Genomic DNA, 13563 nt, shown 5'->3' with positions numbered 1-13563 from the left:
AATTTTATGAACAATTGAAAATTCAATAAAAATACCGCAAAATTCCTCAAGACTTTTTTGACAGCCTAATATAATATCTCTAGCCATGTGCATGTATAAATAACGGATATATACTTTTCTAAAGCATATGTTTAGATATGCGAAAACTAAAAACATTTTTCAGAGTCGTGTTTTTCATAAATTTACAATAAAAATATACTAAAAGTAATTTCGTAAAATGTTTAAGATTGGCGGTATAAAGGAAAATGGATATTTCAAAAACAAGAAGAAAGAAACGTAGACTGAAAGTGTTAAATGCAAAAAAATATGCGAATAGTCGAGGACAACGAAAACTTTTCAAGAGTTGTGTGAGTAATAAATTACGCTTAGTTCATTCTTAATACACAAATGTAGCAACTGTAAACTTACATATGTGTGGGTATGTAAATAAGTACGTATGTACTTATACCTGTATACACACATTTGTATGCATGTCCATATTTATGTACGTTTTTATGCAATGATTATTTAAAATTGATTATTACTTAAGAATGGGTTTTGAGTATTAAAACAACGATATAGATAGTGAAAAGCCAACTAGAAGTTGATATTCGCATATTAGTTATAATTATTAGGGCTAAGAATTGAATTGACCCGATTTTATCGAGTTTTGGTATTACGACATATCATCAGATAAATACTCTCTGAGTTTTATTAAGACACCTCATAATATGTAAAGTAATAAATTCAAGCGAATTATAGAGACTTACAATCTTAGAGGCTTGGGGGAATTTCGCCTCTATTTTATCTATTTTATTTATTATGTGAAAAAAGATTCTATAGAAAATTAAAATGAATTTTTTTCTAGGAATACTATGCGATACCGAATTGCGTAGAAGACAACTGTTACGAACAAGAACATGATGCGTGTCACCCGAATACAAGCGACACGGTCTCTTCGTGTTACCTCGTTGCCTCCTTGTCTACCAAAAACCAGTTTGAGCGACGAAGGATTCTATATGCACATGCAGTCTTGCTCGTGTTCGGGCAACGTGCTTTATAACCCTGCTCATAACGGGCCAACTCGTCAGGAAAAAAATTATTGTAAACTAACTGTAATACTCTGCGTATTGCCTGTGGAGTAGGGTGGGTCGATTCCAGACTTTTTCGATTCGGGATTTCTAATAGTGCGGAAAAGTTGCCTTAGTACTTCCTTGGAGTCAGGAAAACTTTTGTTTTGAAACTTTTTGTTTTGAGATCGGATTGCATCTTCAAGCCCAACTCCGGCCTTGAAATTTCGGAAATTCGCCTAAAATCGTGAAATTGTCTACCTAGCGCCTGAAATACGCATCTCGTGGCAAAATGTATAAAACAAAAGTTATTTGTCACGTCATTTGCTACCGAAATGGTGAAAATCGGCTTGCGGCCACACTTCTTGACGTTCGGATAGGTCTCCACACAAATATTTTTTCGTCGAGTTCATTCACTCTTGTCGTTGATTTCGCCGAGTGCTATCACTTATATTCTCTCAACAGAACACAGAACTGAAAATGTCTGTATCTAAATTTAAATTTAGACAGAAATGTCCTGTGTTTGGCATATATCCGTACAATCTCTCTGAGTCCCAGTTACCTACTTACTAGGATGTTCTTTTGTGTTATCAGTTTGAAAGATTTCGAATAGGGCGACTCCGAGGCGACAACTATGAACCTAGGAGGAAACATATTACGGAAATAGTTGGAAAAAGGTTGGAAATACTTTCGGAAAGTCATCTATTCCGATAGTTTCACATACCAGAGTTGTACAAATGCTCACCACATACCATAAGAAATTTCTGACTCTTAAACAAATGTTTTTAAGGAACCCAATAGGTTTGAGCTCTAAAAGAGACGACTTTGTCTCTTCTGCCGGAAAATTATTTGACATCGCTGCTTGTAAATGCATTTATTTTTCTTCTTGCACTTGTCCAAAGGAAAGGAAAGTTCCCATCAATGAACAACCATTTCTCTTGGACCAGAGAACCAGAAGAACTGGTCGCATTGCAAGTGTTGATCTACCTGAAACAAAAAAGATTACAAAGAAAAATGAACGTAAAGAAAAGCTTTCAAAACGTCATTCAACATCAACACTTTTTATAGGTGAAAAGTACTAACGCGACACTGTCATAGAGGAACATATTTCTCTTATAGCGGAACTTGGTTGTCACTACTTTGGCCACGTCACCTCTCCTTCCGGGCCAGCCTTCCGAGGATGAGACGCAAGCTATATGGCAACATTTACAAGACAATTCAGTTGATGTAGAACATCTAGAAGTTATCGGTGCTGATGACACCAACGCGAACACAGGTTGGAAAGGTGGAATCATTCGGAAACTAGTGTTACAGTGGGTTATTTGTCTTCTACATTTCAATGAACTTCCATTTCGTTCTCTTTTCGAACACATAGATGGTGTCTCAAAGAGTCCAAATACATTCTCTGGTGACATAAGTAAACTGCTCCCTGATTATGAGAAGTTGCCTGTTGTCAAATTTGAAAGTTTTCCATCCTGACAATTACCTCCTGAGGTTATTAATCCGACCCAACTTAGCACAGACCAAGCTTATCTCTATAGAATATCAGAAGCTGTTATTTCCGGTCAATTTTCCTCAGATTTAGCGTCGATGCATCCAGGTACCATGTGCAAATCTCGCTGGYTCACCTGTGCAAATAGAATTCTGAGATTATACATTTCTACTGACAAACCAACAAAGGAAATAAAGATTTTGGTCAAGTACATACTTACAGTTTACTCACCTTTGTGGTTCTCAATAAGATTCAACABTTCAATCAAAGATGGCTCGCGCCATCTCTATGCTGCAATTCAAAGGTCGAGATACTTACCTGCTAAACAACGCAAGGTTGTCGATTCATCCATTCAACAGAATGCTTTCTTTGCTCTTCCAGAAAACATTCTCCTTAGTATGATGACTGACGAACGGATAGAAGTCAGAAAGTTGGCCTAAACTAAAGTTGGCCTGACTAAAACAAGCCTGACATATGGTTGGTTGGTTGGATTGGGCTTGGGAGGAACCCGAAGAGCAGCCACTTCCAATACAGGTTAGCTGAGAGCTGCAACAATTTTCACCTTGCGCTGTGGCGAGCTTGGCTTGTATCTCGGGAACGGTTCGTCCTACGGCCATGATCACATATATCATTTCGGTAGCAAACGACGTGACAAATAACTTTTGTTTTATACATTTTGCCATGAGATGCGTATTTCATCGACCCACCCTACTGTGGACACTCCATATTGTTTGTGGAATACAATATATGGAGTACTAATTAGTATGCCATATGTTGAAAGCAATGAACTGTCACTTCAGCAGTTTGACAGATCAGTTTATATTTCTATGAAAATTTCGAACAGGCATCCCATTTACACATACTTATACCGGCGGCAGTTTCATTTTGGTAATATTAAGTTTAGTAGAGCGAGTATTAAGACGGTTGTGTTAAATTATATATATAAAGTACATTTTCAAAATAATTCAATAATTTTTCCAAAAAATTAATGTTTGGTTTAATATTTCTCCTTTTTTTCATCGACATAAAAATTTAAACAGTTCAAGAGCTCAAAACATGCGGTACATCAGCTCAAACTTACCTACCCGACGCTTTTACGCAAATGATTATGTTATGATAACAAATGTCCACATACAGATTTAGTAACGGCAATGGCAATAGATGTGACAGTTAGTATGCAAACTTTAGCTGCAGACTGCAAGCGATATACTCATTGCAGGCTCTCAGTTGTCGCTCTTGCTAACTTGAAAATATTTTTAAATTTGTCGACGACAGTAGAGTTGACAGGACAGAGATGCCACTAATATTTAAAATATAAAACTATTCAAAGCTATAACAAACATGACGTTATTTACAAATAAAAGCATAAAATAGCTCTGTTATGTCATTTGTTGACAAGTTAAACAAATAAATTTACCTATTTACTTATTATTTGAATAAAAAATTTTACTTTGAACAAAATATTAAAATTTCATTGAAGTGAAATTGTGTACATGCAACATGAACAGCTGTGCTGTCTCGTGTGCATGCGGCCATTGTTATGTCGCTGCCTTCTTACAAATGTTCATGTAGTAGGATTCACAGTCATGTCGTGTCGCTCTCTATGTGTTCACAGCGTAACAGTTCGCTACTACGAAAATCGGCATTCTTTTCCACTTTTTTTCATGCTTGCAATTGGGCTTGGTTTCGAATAAATATTTTTAATATGAAATAAAATATAACCCAAATGTGAATTTTATCATTTGTTTTAAAAACATCTGTAACATAATACAAGTATTAGGTTGTCAAAAAACTCTTACGGCATTTTCGCTACTTGGCGCTGAGAGCGCGTAGTTCTAGTTTTATTCGTCGCATCGGGTTATGCTATACCTTTTTGGAAAGCTCATGTCACGCGTTAACACGTGTTTGATTGATTGTCGTTTCTTTTAAGTCGTTCGTGAGTTATAGCGTCGCAAACATTAAGCAAAATAAAGAGAAAATACGGCATACTTTACAGCACTACTACGATAAAGCCAAAAATTCATCTCAAGCCGCCAATAAAATTTGTGCAGTTTATGGCCCCGATACAATTTCCATTTCCACCGCACAACGATGTTTTCAACGTTTTCGTTCTGGTGTAGAGGTGGTCGAAGATGCGCCACGCTCGGGAAGGCCTATCGTCGAAAATTGCGATAAAATCGCTGAATTGGTCTAAAGAGACCGGCATAGTAGCAGCCGTAGCATCGGTCAAGAGCTGGGCATGAGTCATCAAAAAAAAATGTTATTAACAATTGAAAGTTTAATAAAAATACCGCAAGACTTTTTTGACAACCTATTATAATAGAAATACTTTAGAAATGAGCGAATAAAGGGCCATTAGCTTACCAAGCTTTGCGTGACACATCATACTGAAAGAACTAAGCGCAGAAAACAGAAGTCACAATAAACAATTAGCTCGCAGTGTTCTGTAATAAAAATGGCAATTGACTCATATCGCTCATGCGAATGCAATGGGTAATACAAAGGGAGAATTTCCCGATAATGAGCCACGAAAATGTCCGTGTATAAACCAAGATTTACATATGTATGTACATATATGACGAGGTTTTTATCTTCCGCTTCAACCAAATTATCACATTTTCGGGCTACACGTAAGTGTCCATACCAATTATCTAAATGTGTGTGAATATCCTTCTTATAGGGATGAATTTTTATGTACTTTGGCTAGTTGTTTAAATATACCAAATTTGCCTTGGTTGGAAATTTTTCAAAAATGTTCAACAAGTCGTTAAGTATGACCTGGCATTGAAAAAGAACTATATATCTGCACGGTGTGGAAATTCGAAAATTATATCTTATATTCAATAAAAATAAAAAAAACAACACAAGCCGAAAATAAATCCTGTATACCTCCTGTTGTGACAATGCCTCGCACGACCTTGGGCACAAAGCAAACGTTCGTTGTATTGCTCATTAAATCAACTACCTGTAAGGCTTTATTTTATAAACATATTTTGTAGAACGAATTGTCAGAATTGCCTGTTTTTCTTCTTACTCATTCTTGAAACCTAGGAGATTTCACTTCACATTTCATTGGAAATCCTTGCGCGGTTACCGTCATCAAATTGGGCGTCGGACGGACGGCTATTTGGCTGTGAGAAACTGCTTGTGCATTAGTGAGATAAGCATGTAGTAGGTAGATACATTACGTTTATCCATACTTTAGAGTTTGTACGTATTTACATATATGTATTTTGTACATATGGACCGTGAGTTTTTGGTCATCCACATATGTATGTTAAGATGCATTTTTACGATATATATTTATTATATCTAGAACTTAGTATTTTAAGTTTGCCACGAAGTTTGTAACATCCAGAAGGAAACGTTAGAGACCATATAAACTATATATGTGCGGATCGATTTTCTTTCTACAAAATCACGTGTTCAGGAAACGTTCTACGGATCATTCTGAACAACTTTGCCTAAGACTCTAAACCCGGTTTCGCAAAGCCGAAGTTGAAAAATCTGAATATTCGGTTGTATGGAAGATATGTCCTATAGTTGACCGATCGGACCAATTCCGATAAATGATCAATAGAATATCAAAATGCATTTCCGTATTAAATTTCATTCGCATGTCTCCAAAACTGATCAAATTTGTATGATACCTAAAAATAACTTCCCCCCTGATAATCGCAAACTCGAAACCAGTTTTAGATTCATAGGCTCGTAAGTAAAGTTGGTCAGAATGATCCACAGAACATTTTCCACATTTGCGAGTTTTCCGTTTTTTTTATGAATGAGAAGCATGCGTCTGTACATATATACGCCACTATGCCTTTTTGTTGTTTTTACATAATTCAGGAGATTCGCCATAAATATACGAATGTATGCAATATATGTAATAATTTAATAATCTGATTCTCCTACTTGAATAACATGGTTTTGCGGACTACTTAATGGAAAAGCTTGACCAGATATTTGATTCATGTTAAATTATACTAATGTTAGCGAGTTTTTTTGTGTTCTAATGAAACATTACCACATAATACTTGGAATCGCAATTTTTTAAACATATTTTCTAGATTTGGTATAATTTAACATGAATCAAATATATATATATATATATATTATATTTATATCTGTTATTGATAAAGTGAAAATTAAATTAATAGTTTTAAAAGTCAGTTTTTTCATAATTTTAAAGTTCTTAATTTAATTTTTAAAATCTGTGCCGTCCCTTTCAAAGTAATTCCCCTTGGCCCTAATACACTCGTTCCAATGTTTTTTCCAATCTTCGAAACAACTGTTAAAGTCAATTTCCGGAATAGCCTTAAATGCGCGTAGCGACTCACATTTAATGTCTTTAATTGTTTGCTAAATACTCAGCAGTTACACCGTCCTAATTCAGGCGAAACGGTGGGAGCTGTGACATTGGTTAAAATTTTTCCCAAAAACTCATCTAGAATCAATGCCATCTTCGACGATGCATTGGTATGGTTAAAAAACCAAGTATTGCCAGCCCATAATTCCGGCTCCTTTTTACGAAAGCTTCGCGTGACAACGCATAACACTCAAATAGTTTTCCTTGTTGCCAGTTTGACCGATCGGAAAGAATTCGGAGTGCATCACACCTCGATAATCGAAGAAAACTGTCAACATAGTCTTGATTTTTGTTCTGCTTTAACGTGTTTTTTCGGCTTCGGAGCACCTTTGCCACGATATTCACGATGTTCGACGGATTACTCGTCTGTTTCGGATCGTTAGCATAGATCTAAGGCGTTTCGCGCTTCACGAGATCCTGGTAGTCGAAAAGCATTTTTTGAAAATGCAACATCTTTATTGAATAATTTCACTGATCGTAAAAATCGCCGAATGCTCTTTAGAATGAAAAGCGTATACTAAACACTAATGATTATTTTGATGTGACATTTGGCTTATACATACATATGCCACTGGTAGTCCCACCAACCTTTCAAAAACGATGAAGGAGTCTTCGCGCGAAATTTATATAAAAAATTCTTACTATCTTTTGCACACATGTATAGTATATACATATACTTACATATAGCTATGTATTTTTGATAGCGAAGAGAACAATGTCGTTACCGGCAGCAGAAACTGCTAACAAGGTATACAGATATATGTATGCATATACAACAAGAACTTAACAATATTTGTAACTGGTTTGTCGTTGCGTTGGTGATTGTAGCGGAAACCCCACCATCACCGACTACCAAACTACTTCACAAAGTCGCTGTTATGCCGCTCAAGAGTTATTACCACGAGGTGTTGTCGCTGACAACACTGCACCAGCAGTCTCTCTGAGCATGTGTTGTACGTTGTGCGAACTCTACGACCATATACCAAAGTTGTATGCGTATACATGTATGGAATTATATGTAAGCGTAAATGAATGTATCTTGTTTACTGGGCTTGTATGTTTGCTGGCATTGTTTTGGTTTAAAATTTTTTATAACTTTCATTTAGCGGCTACGCTGTGATTTTTGGTCCACGTAGCCGCAGCTGATACCTGTACACAGTGCCATGCTGATGAACCATTCGTTGTTTCTAAACGGGTGCCGGTTTGGCAGCCTGCTTGCGCAGTCTCATATACCTGGTTAAGACGAAAATAATAACAAGAAGAACATTTAGACAGCATGTTTTTTGCTTGTTAGCGTTTTCACTATAGCCTTAACACATCATTAACGTTGACAAGAAAAATCACAACACAGTGTTCAAAAATTTGGAAATCAATCTCCTCTGGACTTATACCTTAAAACCACTATACAAATATATTTACATCGTGTGTAGGGTATGAGCAGTTTATACTGCCTCGACTTTAATTCAGATTTCAGTTTACCTTATACTTTTTTGTTTAAAACATGTTCTTGCGTATTTTTCGATATTCTTGGTTATTACTTTTTCCTTGTATCATTATTGACTGTTTTGCTATGTTCTGCTGTTTAATTATTATTTGGTTTTAGAGAAGTTTCAAACATGTATGCCGTTTCTTTGCAGTTCGTGTGTTTTTTTTCTCTTGGCTTTCTTGCACAATTAATAAGTTACTTAATGATACAAAGTAACAATTATTAGGAGGCAAATGTACGCTACTTTTGAATATACAAGGTGCGTTCCAAAGTGAACATTACTAAAAAAAAAGGAAAAAATGGGTTTTTTCGACAAATTGAATTTATTTTATTAAAAAAAATCTCCTTCTGCTTCAGTACAGCTTTTTGCACGGTTCAAAAGCATGTCGAACGAGTGTTTTGGCTCGTTGGCCGGTATGGTCGACAGTATGTCGGTGCAAGCCTTTTGAATGGCAATAACGCTTTCCTTTCATACGCAAATGCATTTTTCCGAAAAGGAAAAACGATACGATAAATCGATGTTTTGGAGATGTTCAATTCCATTTCCATGAATTTCAATGATGATTCCGGCTGATTTTTGATGAACTTATGCACAGTATCGATGGAATTTCCGGTGATCACGGATTTTGATTGGCATTTACGTCCTCACGACCACTTTGAGAACGTTGATGGCACTTGTGCACTCTTGTGCGCCATAAACTTCTTTCATCAATTGAAGCGTTTTGGTAAAAGCTTTACAAATTTTAAAACAAAATTTAATGTTGGCTCTTTGTTCAAAGATCATTTTCGCACTGATAACACATACATACTAAAACTTAAAATGCAATAACTTCGCTTCCAATCAATGAAATGTCATAAAATCATTCATAATTCTCGCTGGACATTCGATAGAGATAGCAAATTTTAACGCACCAGTCGACATATAGATGGCGCCACCAGGGAGAGCTAAATTCAAAAAGTCCTGTTTACTTTTGAACGTACCTTGTAGAAGCGTAATTGCTCTCAGCTATCGCTTATAGTGTATAATAGTGACGGCCGGTATCAATCGTTGAAATATCGATGTTTATTTAATGTGATGCATCACTTAATTTCGATGCATCGGTGCTTTTATTCGATGCATCAATTTTTGTATAATGTTTCCGTCACATGGTCCCAGTGTCTGATGTTTTCATGGTTTTTTTCGGAAATTGTAATTTAGCAAAATGAAAATTATGACAACATAAGGGAAATAGTAAATAAACACATAAATGCATACATATGTATTCCGACCCAGGATATAAAATATTGTCATCCTCATAAAATTTCTAAACGTTTCACTAGGTCAAATATGTGCTTCTACAACTCGAACTTGCCTAGTCGACGCCATTTTGCAAATCTTATTTCATGATAATAAATGAACACGCAACAATTTAGCTATTTTCAATGGCAGTAGATAGATAGAAAGTTTTTTAGCATTAGCTATTAAAAAGAGCATAGAAAGTATCAGGGTTAATGCATATATCGCATGAACTCTCAAGATAGTTCCGATCAAGCTGAAAACTCTTTTAGTATTTGGACTGACCATCATAAGTTAGTCCAAAAGAAGTAAGAAAAAGCTAAGTTCTACTAGTTATAACCAAACATTTCATAGTCTTGAAACTTGCAAGGATTAAATCCAAGAAAGTACCTTCAGTAACATAAGGCCTGTTAGTAATATGGGGTCTAAGTCACATTATCAATTTTCTTTACATAACTCACATATTGACCGATATATGCGGTATAAAGAGACCCGGAAGTTCCAAAATCTTTATATTTGGTAGTCGTATTTTGGCCAATAGATGTCGTATATCTCCAGTGCTACCAAACAAATTGTGTCATACAATATAGTATTTGAAAGGTGAGATTTTAAGCTTCATTTAATATTCGTTATATTAATTGCTTCTTGATTTGAACACTCGGAAAAAAAGAATCAGATCAAGATAAGTTTTTCAACTCAAAGTGGGAGGTGCCACGCCCCTTGTTTAAAATTGACCCCGTTTATATTTCAGGGGTAAAATTTAATTCTCAGTTATTCTGCTTTAGATTTCGAGGCTGACGATGTTGTTGCTGTTAATGCAGGTTCCAAGATAGACAAAATTATCTTCAACTTCGAAGTTATGACTGTTAACAGTGACGTGGAAGCCTAGTCACGAGTGCGACGACTGTTTGTTTGATGACAGGAGATATTTCGTCTTCCCCTCGTTCACTGCCAGACCCATTTGCTTTGCTTCCTTATCTAGTCTGAAGAAAGCAGAACTAACGCTGCGGGTATCAATAACATCAGCATGCGCCAGCAGCTCTCTTATAGAAAATTGTACCTGCTCATTTAAGTTCTGCAGCTCGAATTATTTTCTCCAGCAGCAGATTGAAGAGGTCGCACGATAGGGGGTCGCTTTGTCTGGAACATCGTTTGGTATCGAACAGCTTTTAGTGTTGCCCAACGTCAGTTTACATAGCCGTATTAGTTTTGCGGGGTTACCAAATTCAGACATTGATTTTTCAGCTCTAACGCCACACTGATAAGGCACAATCAGTTTGTTGACAGTGGGCTTTAACCTTTCACACAATACCCTAGATAAATGCTTATACGCGATATTTAGGACACTTATCCTAGGTTAGTTAGTGAAGATTGTAGGGTCTTCCTTTTTGTAGATTGTGTACACTTAAATTCCACTCGTTGGGTATGCTTTCGTCCGACCATATTTTACAAAGAAGCTGATGCATGCAATGTCATTTGCATGTCTGCAAATGCGTCTAGTTTTCCTCCTCAACTCTCGGTATGTCCCGTCCCGCACGTGTTGTGATCGATTGTAACGCTTCGAGACAGGCAGTCTGTTTTCTCTCCACTGCAACATAGCACTCCTCATGTTGTTGTTTTAGCGGAGACCTAGTCACCATTTGTATGGTAAGGACTCGCTAAGTTTTCATTGGCGTCATCTAACGGAAGGAACAAGAAACGTGCTGTTTTGACTGATTCGGACCAAATGGAGAGGGGTGTCAGATACGTGGGTTGGCGAAAAGAGGTGGTCAGTGTCATGCGGAGACACATTGCGCGCAGGACATATTTTGGATATGTCGGGCACTCCTCATCGTTCCAGCTGTTCTTTTCACTTTCCGGAAACCAATGGTTTGGGTTGCGGCTGTACGTAAAGAGTTTGAAATGCCGTCCCACAGTTCACTTATATCGAGTTGTTGACTAGTGCAGGAGTGCAAGGTGAGTAGAAAATCGTTCGGCTATCTGTTGTGTTTGCAACTTCTCGACGTCGAACCTTCCTTGTGTTTGTTGCGGGCGTTTTTTGCTGCACAGAGGCGGGTGCGTATCTTGGCAACAATAAGGTAGTGATAGTAGTCGATGTTCTGAAATCGTGGCGGGACCAGCTCTCGTAGGTGCGCTCTAAGCGCTCATAATGGGCGTCTTTGGTCAAATCCTCCTTCTCTTCCGTCGGGACGCAAATCAGCGATATGTTGAAGAGATTCGTTTCGATTCACGTTCATCGTCTCATACCACGAATCCCACACCAAATCGGTGATATCAGCCTTCACTCTAACGAGGACATCAACCATCTGGTCAGCGGCAGCTCCCCAATTAAGGAGCTGGACATTCCAGGTGCATGCACTTAAATCGTTATCTTTAGTGCTTTTGCCATGGTCGCCATCAAAAGGAGGAGATGTTTCGCCTTCTCATTTTAGCTCGCATTCAAACGGATATTTTCTGGCTACCCAGAGGATACTTGGTCAAGAACTGGAAGTCGTGAGCTGCTTGAGCCATATGTAAAAGAATCGTTTCTTGCCATTCCCAAGTGAATGACAATCAGAAAACTTTCCTCACTTCCGTGAACTTCTGGTCATGACTCCAAAAGAAAGATGTATATATTAAACTTTTTGAGCGTGTGCCACACCCACTTTTAAAAAATTTTTTACTCTTATTCGGCAGTGGTCCGATTACGACCACCTATGAACTTTTTTTTTTTTTTTTTGCCAAGAAATGCGCATACGAAGTTTCATCAATATTACTAAATTTTTAATCAAGTTACGGCTTGCAGGAACAGACTGACAGACAGACAGTTACCCGGATTTCAAGTTTCCTCCTCATCCTGATAATTTATATGTATAAATGTATATATTTAGCTTGCTTAGTTTTAGGTGATACGTGCGACCGTTAGGTGAAAAAAAATTATAATGTGCAGCATTATGTTTAAAAATTGGAAGATAAGAAGAAACGAATTGTTGGTTATGTCAGATGAGTTATTCATATACAGTCAAACCTGGCTAAGGGAGAACTGGATAAGTGAGAGTAACAGCCAGGACTCATTATTTTAAGCTCCCAAAATCTCTATTAGCGAAAAACATAAACTTCTGTAGGAGCGAGTCGTTTTTCTCTCATTCACCTCCGTAAATGAGACTATTACTTATCTATATTTTTATTAGGGACAGTCGGGCTATATTTATTTATATATGTTATTTAGGAGGAGCTATAGCTACTATAAAAATACATACATTCATAAAAGACCTGCATTAGCGAGAAACTTGGCTTAGTGAGAAACCTCCATGAGCGAGAATGAGATTTTGCTAACTTGAACTCTAGCTTATCCAGGTTAGACTGTATATGTATGCATATCCCAGTTGGAAGGCTAGCAGAAAATTCGCTGGAATTATGGGGCGATTTACAAACACAATTTTATAATGTATGTACAAATATAAAGTAGCTTTCAAATACTTAACAATTGTTGCTATAGTACATCAGTTCTATCCGACAGTTTATTTTCGAAAGGTGGTCACGCAGTGAGCAAACAGAGTAATAGAATAAAACCTAAAAGGTTGAATAAAATTCTACTTGCAAAACCTAGAAAGAGAATATTGGGGTTTGTAAAAAGTGACAAAAATTTTTAAAGAATAAGTTTTAATTTACTCTGTATTAGATTATTTCTTTTATCGTTAACGTTAACGTTCTTTTAAACTAGTGAAAAACTAGGTTTTCTAACCTTCAAAAAGTATTGAGCCCGCCATAGGCCTCGTGCAGATTCTAACCACTTTTCCCTTCGCATGTACACATATACATGTGATCATACATTTCTGTTGCGCTCATTCACAAGTGTCATATAAATTATATTTGTAAAAATATATCTGATCTGCTCTAATTATTGCATTTTTC

At 36.8% G+C, this 13563-nt stretch overlaps 1 protein-coding gene across 8 annotated transcripts in view; it reads left to right on the top strand.

The window, feature by feature from the left end:
- Positions 1-13563, top strand: part of LOC108969987 (putative GPI-anchored protein pfl2) — a 198825-nt gene that overhangs the window by 10104 nt on the left and 175158 nt on the right. The window contains exon 1 of one of the 8 annotated variants that reach the window (XM_018935055.1): positions 314-347. The exons of the other annotated variants lie outside the window; for them this stretch is intronic. The gene's annotated coding sequence lies outside the window, so the exon portion shown is untranslated. Of the gene's footprint in view, positions 1-313; positions 348-13563 lie in introns of those variants that run through there. 8 annotated transcript variants of the gene reach the window in all.

This window comes from Bactrocera latifrons, unplaced genomic scaffold, assembly GCF_001853355.1.
Source record: "Bactrocera latifrons isolate USDA-ARS-PBARC rearing strain unplaced genomic scaffold, ASM185335v1 scaffold_274, whole genome shotgun sequence".
NCBI lineage: Eukaryota > Metazoa > Arthropoda > Insecta > Diptera > Tephritidae > Bactrocera > Bactrocera latifrons.
This window is presented reverse-complemented; position numbering and strand designations above follow the sequence as displayed.